At 51.0% G+C, this 9736-nt stretch overlaps 1 protein-coding gene across 1 annotated transcript in view; it reads left to right on the top strand.

Moving 5' to 3' along the window:
• itga4 (integrin alpha 4) overlaps positions 1 to 9736 on the top strand; it is a 185843-nt gene that overhangs the window by 110189 nt on the left and 65918 nt on the right. The window lies entirely within an intron of this gene.

The raw sequence follows: 9736 nt of genomic DNA on the forward strand, positions 1-9736 counted from the left end.
GATGGCAAGTTCAGCTGCATCTGCTGCTTCCCCCCTTCCCCATGCCAACTAAGTCAAACTGCACCCTGCCCTAGCCCTGAACCGGCATCTTTCCCAAGTTTCTCTCCCATCTTTTCTCATGGTACCTTGACCATGAGACTCACCTCCTGCTCCCAGGCTACATTTCCTTTAAATTGCTAACCACCCAACTTCCCTTCCTTGTCACCTTGCTAGCTGACATTGTAAATAGTTTCCTTTTCTCAGGTACTGTCAGTCTCACTTTCACATTGTCATCCTCAAAATGCCCACCCTCAACCCTCAGTCCCCATCTTCAAACTCCCTTTCCTCGCCAAAGTTCTTGAACGTGAATGGGTGCAAGAGGTTAGATAATTAAGCCGGGATAGGTCTCACGAATTTTCTGCCCATTTGGTACCATATGTGGGTTTTTGATTGGGCCTTAGGTAGGCCATAGCAGCTCAACTAGGCAAGAGGTTCCTTTAAATGTTTAGTGGATATTAACACACGCACAGTTTTCTGTGATTTCTCGGGGAATAATATATGAATGTACGAACAATGACGGATAGGTAAAGACCATCTGGTCCATCGAGCCTGTCCCACACAATTGTGATACCTTTTGTATCACAACATATAAACTCTAGAAGCAAAAAAACTGATTAAAAAAGCCAGGCCAATTTGGGGGGAAAAAATCTGGGAAATTCCTCTTCGACCCATTTAGGCTATCAAAACTAGTCCAGGATATCACTCTGGCCATTAAATTCCTTGCAGTACCTATCTTCTGTAAGAGATGATCTCTGCCACAGCCAGAAACAAATCCAGCTTTCGCTTGAAGGAATTCACTGAGTCTGCATCCACCAGATGAAAGGGCAGCTTGTTCCAGAGATTTACTATTCTCTGGGAAAAGAACCACCTCCTAACATCTAACTTAGATCTAGCCTTATACAACTTAAATGTGTGACCCCTGGTCCTGCCTAACCTATTTCCTTGAAATAAACTGTCAGCTGGAACACCGTCTATTCCCTTCTTTATCTTATAAACCTCAATCATATCCTCCCCTAAGTCTACGTTGCTCCAATGTATAGGGTCCCAACTCTTTTGGCCTATCTTGAGAATTAGGATGCTTTAGACTTGGAATTAATCTAGTGGGCCTCTTCTGCACCCTTTCCAGAGCCTCAATATCACCCACTATGTGAGTAGACGAAAACTGGACACAATATTTCAAGTGCGGCCTGCCTGAGGTCTTGTACAAGGACAAACAGTACTTATACTCATCTTATACTCAATTGTCCGATGGATACATCCCAACACCGTATTTGCTCTAGCTTTTGCTGCATGGCATTGCTCATGTACCTTTCAGGATGCATGCACAAGAATGCCCAATCTCTTTCTATCTCCACCATCTTTAATGCCTTTCCCTGGTGGGTGTACGAATATTGAGCATTTGCCCTGCCCACATGCATAACACTGCACTTATCTAAGTTATACATCATTTTCCAGTCTTGAGCGTAATCTCCCAACACATTAAGATCCATCTGAAGCATACAACCATCTTCTACAGTTCTAACACTCACACAGATCTTGGTATCATCTGCAAATTATGCTCTCAGCCCCACAATCCAGATCATTAGTAAAAATAGTAAAAAGCAACGGTCCCAACACTGATCCCAGTGGGATACCACCGGTCTCCAAACAGATCCAAATCCATCTATAACTACTCCTTGCCTGTGTCCTGCCAGCCAGTTCTAAATCCAACTCAATATATTTCCACTAATACCAGAGGCTCCGATCTTGTAGAGAAGCCTCTAATGCGGTACCTTGTCAAAAGCTTTTTGGAAATCTAAGACAATTTCTACCGGGCTTCCCTCGTCCACCAACTTGTAACTTTTTCAAAAAATACAATCAGATTTGTGAGACATGACCTTTTTTTTAATGAAGCCTTGTTGGATGTCCCGAATATGTTCCTTCCAATCCAAGTATTTCTATATTGCATCCCTTATGATTCATAAGAAAATAAGAACATAAGAAAAACGAGCAGGAGTAGGCCCTTGAGCCTGCTCCTTATAAAGCAGGCCCTCATAATCTTATACATTTTGATAAGATCACCTTTCATTCTTCTGAATTCCAATGAGTAGAGGCTCAACCTACTCAACCTTTCCTCATAAGTCAAACAATGATAGATAGAACCATAGATCAGCAATGAGAAATATTTAAGCAGGTGATGGAAAGATTACAAATTATGAATAGTCCAGTTAGGAAGAAAAGGAAGTGCATAAAAGAATGAGATCCCATTGATAAATAGGAAGAAGTTAAAAACTAAAAAAGCAGCTAGAACACAAGGGCTGATAATAAAAATGAAAGCCGTCCAAATATAAAAACTATAGGAAAGCTACAAAAAGGGAGATTAGAAAGGCTAAGAGCCAGTATGAAATAATTAACAAAAACCATCAAGGATAAACTAATAGTAATAGGATAATCAAGGTAACAGTACGGCCATGAAGATGAAGGAGGCAAGCATAGTGGAAAGTGAGGGAATCCACGGGATACTAAATAAGTATGTTACATCAGTTTTCAAAGTGGAGGTGAATATTAGCATTGTAGAACCACCAGTGGCAAGTGTAGGACAGTTAGTGGAGGCTATTATTCAAAGTGAAATGGTACTAAGGAAATTGCTCAGATTTAAAGGAGAAATTACTGAGACCTGAAGGATTACATCCAAGGATTGTGATGCAAGCCAGAAACAAAACATTAAGAAATTGAGGGAATAAACAAGATTTAATAAAATTCCATGGAAAGAAAAATTATGCCAGAGGATTGGATGATGAAAAACATGCTTCAAAAAAGAAAACAGTAATATGCTAGGAAATTTAAAGCCAGTTATCTCTCACTTCAGTTATTAATAAACTATGAAAGTCTATAACATAGAATGAAAATACTAAGCACTTAGGGAAGCACGAGTTAATCAGGGACAATCAGTATGGATTTCTGAAAAGTAGTTTTCGTCTAATCGTGTAAAATTCTTTGAAGAAATATCTTGGGAGCCTCCTATCAACAAGAGCAGGCATCGACGACGAGATCCAATACCGCCTCCAGTGCGCCAGTGCAGCCTTCGGCCGCCTGAGGAAAAGAGTATTTGAAGACCAGGCCCTCAAAACTACCACCCAGCTCATGGTCTCATTCATTCATAGGCGGTCCCCCAAATGAGGATGACTTGCTTCCACGAGAGTTCACAGATGTTTCAATGAAGGACCCGATGTTCCAGTCCTGAACTCCAGTTGAGGGGGTGGAAGATGCCTGTGCGTGGATTTTTTTAATGTGTGGTGACCGTTGCCCATCAGCCACCACACGGACTTGACAGAGCTAGGCCTTTATCCAGTGGCAAGGATTAACCAGGATGAATAGAAACATAGAAAATAGGTGCAGGAGCAGGCCATTCAGCCCTTCTAGCCTGCACCGCCATTCAATGAGTTATGGCTGAACATGAAACTTCAGTACCCCCTTCCTGCTTTCTCGCCATACCCCTTGATCCCCCGAGTAGTAAGGACTTCATCTAACTCCCTTTTGAATATATTTAGTGAATTGGCCTCAACTACTTTCTGTGGTAGAGAATTCCACAGGTTCACCACTCTCTGGGTGAAGAAGTTTCTCCTCATCTCGGTCCTAAATGGCTTACCCCTTATCCTTAGACTGTGACCCCTGGTTCTGGACTTCCCCAACATTGGGAACATTCTTCCTGCATCCAACCTGTCCAAACCCGTCAGAATTTTAAACGTTTCTATGAGGTCCCCTCTCACTCTTCTGAACTCCAGTGAATACAAGCCCAGTTGATCCAGTCTTTCTTGATAGGTCAGTCCCACCATCCCGGGAATCAGTCTGGTGAATCTTCGCTGCACTCCCTCAATAGCAAGAACGTCCTTCCTCAAGTTAGGAGACCAAAACTGTGCACAATACTCCAGGTGTGGCCTCACCAAGGCCCTATATAACTGTAGCAACACCTCCCTGCCCCTGTACTCAAATCCCCTCGCTATGAAGGCCAACATGCCATTTGCTTTCTTAACCGCCTGCTGTACCTGCATGCCAACCTTCAATGACTGATGTACCATGACACCCAGGTCTCGCTGCACCTTCCCCCTTCCTAATCTGTCACCATTCAGATAATAGTCTGTCTCTCTGTTTTTACCACCAAAGTGGATAACCTCACATTTATCCACATTATACTTCATCTGCCACGCATTTGCCCACTCACCTAACCTATCCAAGTCACTCATAGCATCCTCCTTGCAGCTCACACTGCCACCCAACTTAGTGTCATCCGCAAATTTGGAGATACTACATTTAATCCCCTCGTCTAAATCATTAATGTACAGTGTAAACAGCTGGGGCCCCAGCACAGAACCTTGCGGTACCCCACTAGTCACTGCCTGCCATTCTGAAAAGTCCCCATTTACTCCTACTCTTTGCTTCCTGTCTGACAACCAGTTCTCAATCCATGTCAGCACACTACCCCCAATCCCATGTGCTTTAACTTTGCACATTAATCTCCTGTGTGGGACCTTGTCGAAAGCCTTCTGAAAGTCCAAATATACCACATCGACTGGTTCTCCTTTGTCCACTTTACTGGAAACATCCTCAAAAATATTCCAGAAGATTTGTCAAGCATGATCTCCCTTTCACAAATCCATGCTGACTTGGACCTATCATGTCACCATTTTCCAAATGCGCTGCTATGACATCCTTAATAATTGATTCCATCATTTTACCCACTACTGAGGTCAGGCTGACCGGTCTATAATTCCCTTTCTCTCTCCCTCCTTTTTTAAAAATTGGGGTTACATTGTCTACCCTCCACTCGATAGGAACTGATCCAGAGTCAATGGAATGTTGGAAAATGACTGTCAATGCATCCGCTATTTCCAAGGCCACCTCCTTAAGTACTCTGGGATGCAGTCCATCAGGCCCTGGAGATTTATCGGCCTTCAATCCCATCAATTTCCCCAACACAATTTCCCGACTAATAAAGATTTCCCTCAGTTCCTCCTCCTTACTAGACCCTCTGACCCCTTTTATATCCAGAAGGTTGTTTGTGTCCTCCTTAGTGAATACTGAACCAAAGTACTTGTTCAATTGGTCTGCCATTTCTTTGTTCCCCGTTATGACTTCCCCTGATTCTGACTGCAGGGGACCTACGTTTGTCTTTACTAACCTTTTTCTCTTTACATACCTATAGAAACTTTTGCAATCCGCCTTAATGTTCACTGCAAGCTTCTTCTCGTACTCCATTTTCCCTGCCCTAATCAAACCCTTTGTCGTCCTCTGCTGAGTTCTAAATTTCTCCCAGTCCCCAGGTTCGCTGCTATTTCTGGCCAATTTGTATGCCTTGGCTTTAATACTATCCCTGATTTCCCTAGATAGCCACGGTTGAGCCACCTTCCCTTTTTTATTTTTACGCCAGACAGGAATGTACAATTGTTGTAATTCATCCATGCGGTCTCTAAATGTCTGCCATTGCCCATCCACAGTCAACCCCTTAAGAATGGAGACATGCCATGCTGCACGGACCTAGTGCGCACACATATCGCAGTGTGGGTAGGTCCATGCTGCCCCTGGGCCCTCCGCTCTTCTGCGCCCCGTACCCTCATTCGCTGCAACTCCACCATGATGGTATATTAAAAATTCACCTCCCGACAATACTGACCGATGGATTGACTCAGAAGATCTGTCTCGACCGCACCCCCCACCCCGCCTCCCTGTGGCCTGGAGTTTTTTTTTCACAAAAGTTTCAAAGGCTCATGGTCTATAGGGCTGTACAGCAGACACCTCAAATTGCTGGAGAAATATCACCAACCATGTCTCCGCAAAATCCTACAAATCCCCTGGGAGGACAGGCGCACCTCATCCAGGCTAACATCCCAGCATTGAAGCACTGACCACATTCGCTCAGTTCTGCTGGGCAGGTCACATAGTTCGCATGCCAGACACGAGACTCCCAAAGCAAGTGCTCTGCTCGGAGCTCCTTCACCCAAATGAGCCAAAGGTGGGCAGCGGAAACATTACAAGGACACCCTCAAAGCCTCCTTGATAAAGTGCAACATCCCCACTGACACCTGAGAGTCCCTGGCCCAAGATTGCCCTAAGTGGAGGAAGTGCATCTGAGAGGGCGCTGAGCACCTTGAGTCTTAACGCCGAGAGCATGCAGAAATCAAGTGCCGGCAGCGGAAAGAGCATACGGGAAACCAGACTCACCCACCCCTTCCCTCAACAACAGTCTGTCTCACATGTGGCCGAGTTTGTGGCTCTCGTATTGGACTGTTCAACCACCAAAGTACTCACTCCAGGAGTGGGCAAGTCTTCCTTAATTCCGAGGGACTGCCTATGATGATGAGGATGATGACAATACTAACGGTCATTGCAGTACATACAATATCTTACACTACATGCAATACAGTCTAGACGTTACATTATACATGGCACAACACAGGTGATATCAGTACATGGTGCTCTATATATACAAACAGACTTACAAGTACATGTTTACTATTAACAGTTTCTGTGTCAATCTCCTTATAATCTATTTACCAAAATCTTATTTTCCCTTCTAAGCTTCCTATTCTACTCTCTTGCTTTTCCTCTTTCTTCCGCCCCACCACTCTTATTGATTGTGGTGGTACATATGCATATTTTTTTTGTTATTTTTATGACCGTTTGACATTAAAAAAAAGGATACGTTTATTTGTACTGCAAAAATGGCCCCTTATTTCTGATTGGGCTCCATGGGGGATAAGCCACACCCTGAAGTTTCACAAGAATGGGTCAAGGTCTCACTGACTGCAATTTGTAACTCGATTAAATTTGACTTCCTGAGGGGGGAAGAGAGGCTGGAGGAGGGAGAGAGGCTGGGGGCTGGGGGGGGGGAGAGGCTGTGGGCGGGGGGGGGTGGGAAGAGAGGCTGTGGGGAGGGAGAGAGGCTGTGGGGGGGGGGGAGAGAGAGAGGCTGTGGGGGGGGGGGAGACAGAGGCTGTGGGGGGGGGAAGAGAGGCTGTGGGGGGGGGAAAGAGAGGCTGTGGGGGGGAAAGAGAGGCTGTGGGGGGGGGGGGGAGAGAGGTGGGGGGGGGGGAGAGAGGCTGTGGGGGGGGAGAGAGGCTGTGGGGGGGGGGAGAGAGGCTGTGGGGGGGGAGAGAGGCTGTGGGGGGGGGGGAAGAGAGGCTGTGGGGGGGGGGGAAGAGAGGCTGTGGGGGGGGGGAAGAGAGGCTGTGGGGGGGGGGGAAGAGAGAGGCTGTGGGGGGGGGGAAGAGAGAGGCTGTGGGGGGGGGAAGAGAGAGGCTGTGGGGGGGGGGAAAGAGAGAGGCTGTGGGGGGGGGGGGAGAGGCGCTGTGTGGGGGGGGAAAGAGGCTGTGGAGAGGGGGGAGAGAGGCTGTGTGGTGGGAGAGAGGCTGTGGGGGTAGGGGAAAGAGAGAGGCTGTGGGGGGGGGGGGAAAGAGAGGCTGTTGGGGAGGAGAGAGGCTGTGTGGTGGGAGAGAGGCTGTGGGGGGGGGAGAGAGAGGCTGTGGGGGGGTTGGGGGAGAGAGAGGCTGGGGGGGGGAGAGAGAGGCTGTGGAGGGGGAGAGAGAGGCTGTGGAGGGGGGGGGGAGAGAGTCTGTGGAGGTGGGAGAGAGTCTCTGGAGGGGGAAAGAGAGGGAGGCTGTGGAGGGGGGAGAGAGGCTGTGTTTGGGGGGGTTGAAAGGCTGAAGGGGGAGAGAGGCTGTGGGGGGGAGGAGAGGCTGGGGGGGTGGGAAGAGAGGCTGTGGGGGGGGGGGGTGAAGAGTGTGGCTGGGGGGGGGAGAGGTGGGGCGGTGTGGGGGGCTGGTGAGAGAGGCAGCGGGTGGGGAAAAGTGGCTGGGGGGGAAGAGGCTGTGGCAGGGGGAGAGAGTGGCTGGGGGGGTAGAGAGGGGCTGGGGGGGAAAGAGAGGCTGGAGGGGGAAGAGAGAATCTAGGGGGGGGAAGAGAGAGGTGGGGCGGGGGGAGGGGGTGTGGTGAGAGAGGCAGCGGGTGGGGAGAGAGACTGGCGAGGAAGAGAGGGGCTGATGGGGGAAGAGAGAGGCTGGGGAGGGGGAAAGAGGCTGGAGTGGGGAGGGGCAGGGGAAAGAGAGACTGCGAGGGGCGGAGGGGAGGTGAGAGAGGCTGGGGTGGGGGGTTAGAGAGACTGGGGGGTGGGTGAGAAAGGCTGGCGGGGTGAGAGAGGCTGGGGGGGGAAGAGAGGCTGTGGGGGGGGGGAAGAGAGGCTGTGGGGGGGGGGGAAGAGAGGCTGTGGGGGGGGGGGGAGAGAGGCTGTGGGGGGGGAGGCTGTGGCGGGGGGGGAGGCTGTGGAAGGGGGGAGAGAGGCTGTGGGTGGGGGGGGAGAGAGAGGCTGTGGGGGGGGGTGGAGAGAGGCTGTTGTGGGGGGGGAAGAGAGGCTGTTGGCGGGGGGAGAGACTGTGTGGTGGGAGAGAGGCTGTGGGGGGGGGGAAGAGAGGCTGTGGGGGGGGGAAGAGAGTGGCTGGGGGGGGTGGAGAGAGGTGGGGCGGTGTGGGGAGCTAGTGAGAGAGGCAGCGGGTGAGGAAAGAGTGGCTGGGGGGGGGAAAGAGGCTGTGGCTGGGGGGGTAGAGAGGGGCTGGGGGAAGAGAGAGTCTAGGGGGGAAGAGAGAGGTGGGGCAGGGGGAGGGGGTGTGGTGAGAGAGGCAGCGGGTGGGGAGAGAGACTGGTGAGGAAGAGAGGGGCTGAGGGGGGAGAGAGGCCGGGGACGGGGGGAGGCAGGGGAAAGAGAGACTGCGAGGGGCAGGGGGGGAGGTTAGAGAGACTGGGGGGTGGGTGAGAAAGGCTGGCGGGGTGAGAGAGGCTGGGGGGGGTAGTGACACAGGTTGGGGGGGGGTGAGAGAGGTGGGGGAGGTGAGAGAGGCTGGAGTGGGGAAGGGAAAGAGAGGCTGGGGGGGAGAGAGCGAGGGATGGGTGGGCGGTGAGACAGGCTGGGGGGGGGGGGGGCGGAAAGAGAGGCTGATGGGGTGGTGAGAGAGGTGGGGGAGAAAGAGCAGCTGGGTGGTGGGAGGAGGAGGGAGAGAGGGAGGGGGGGGGGAACAGAGCTCCCCAGAAGACAGCAAGGGCCAGCCAAAGACCCGTGCCCCAGTCCAACTTCATGCCTCCCCCAGCCGAAGTGTCTTACCCCAGTCCAAGTGCATCCTCCCCCAACCCCACCTGCCCCATAGATGGGATATTGTGTATGGATCGTTAACAGATTTATTGGATTATGAAGTGAATCGCGACAGTGTCGTGACTTCATCCACTCCGACGATGTCCCTTGGAGGGGGTTGGAAGAAAGTGATCCGTCATCCCCGAGTTCCCTCTCTCCCCTCCGATTCTGTCCCCCCTCCCCCCGCCCTAACCTCTCTCTCCCACACCTCCAGCCTCTCTTCCCAAACCCAGCCCCTCCCCCCTCAGCCTCTCCTTTACTAACCAAGCCTCTCTCTCTCCCCCCCTCACCTCTCTTCCCTCCCCCCAACCTCTGTTCCCCCCCCAGCCTCTCTTTCATGCCCCCGCCAGCCACTCCCCCCCCCCCCACCCCCCGCGGATCTCTCCTCCCCCCCGCCAGCCTCTCCCCCTCCAGCCTCTCTCAACCCGTCATCTGTCTTCCACCCCCCAGCCTCTCTTTCCCGCCCCCAGCCTTTCTTTCCCCCCACCCCAGCCTCTCTTCCCCCCTCAGCTTCTCTCCCACCCCCGCCAGCCTGTCTCTCCC

Source organism: Pristiophorus japonicus, chromosome 3 (assembly GCF_044704955.1).
Source record: "Pristiophorus japonicus isolate sPriJap1 chromosome 3, sPriJap1.hap1, whole genome shotgun sequence".
NCBI classification, from domain to species: domain Eukaryota; kingdom Metazoa; phylum Chordata; class Chondrichthyes; family Pristiophoridae; genus Pristiophorus; species Pristiophorus japonicus.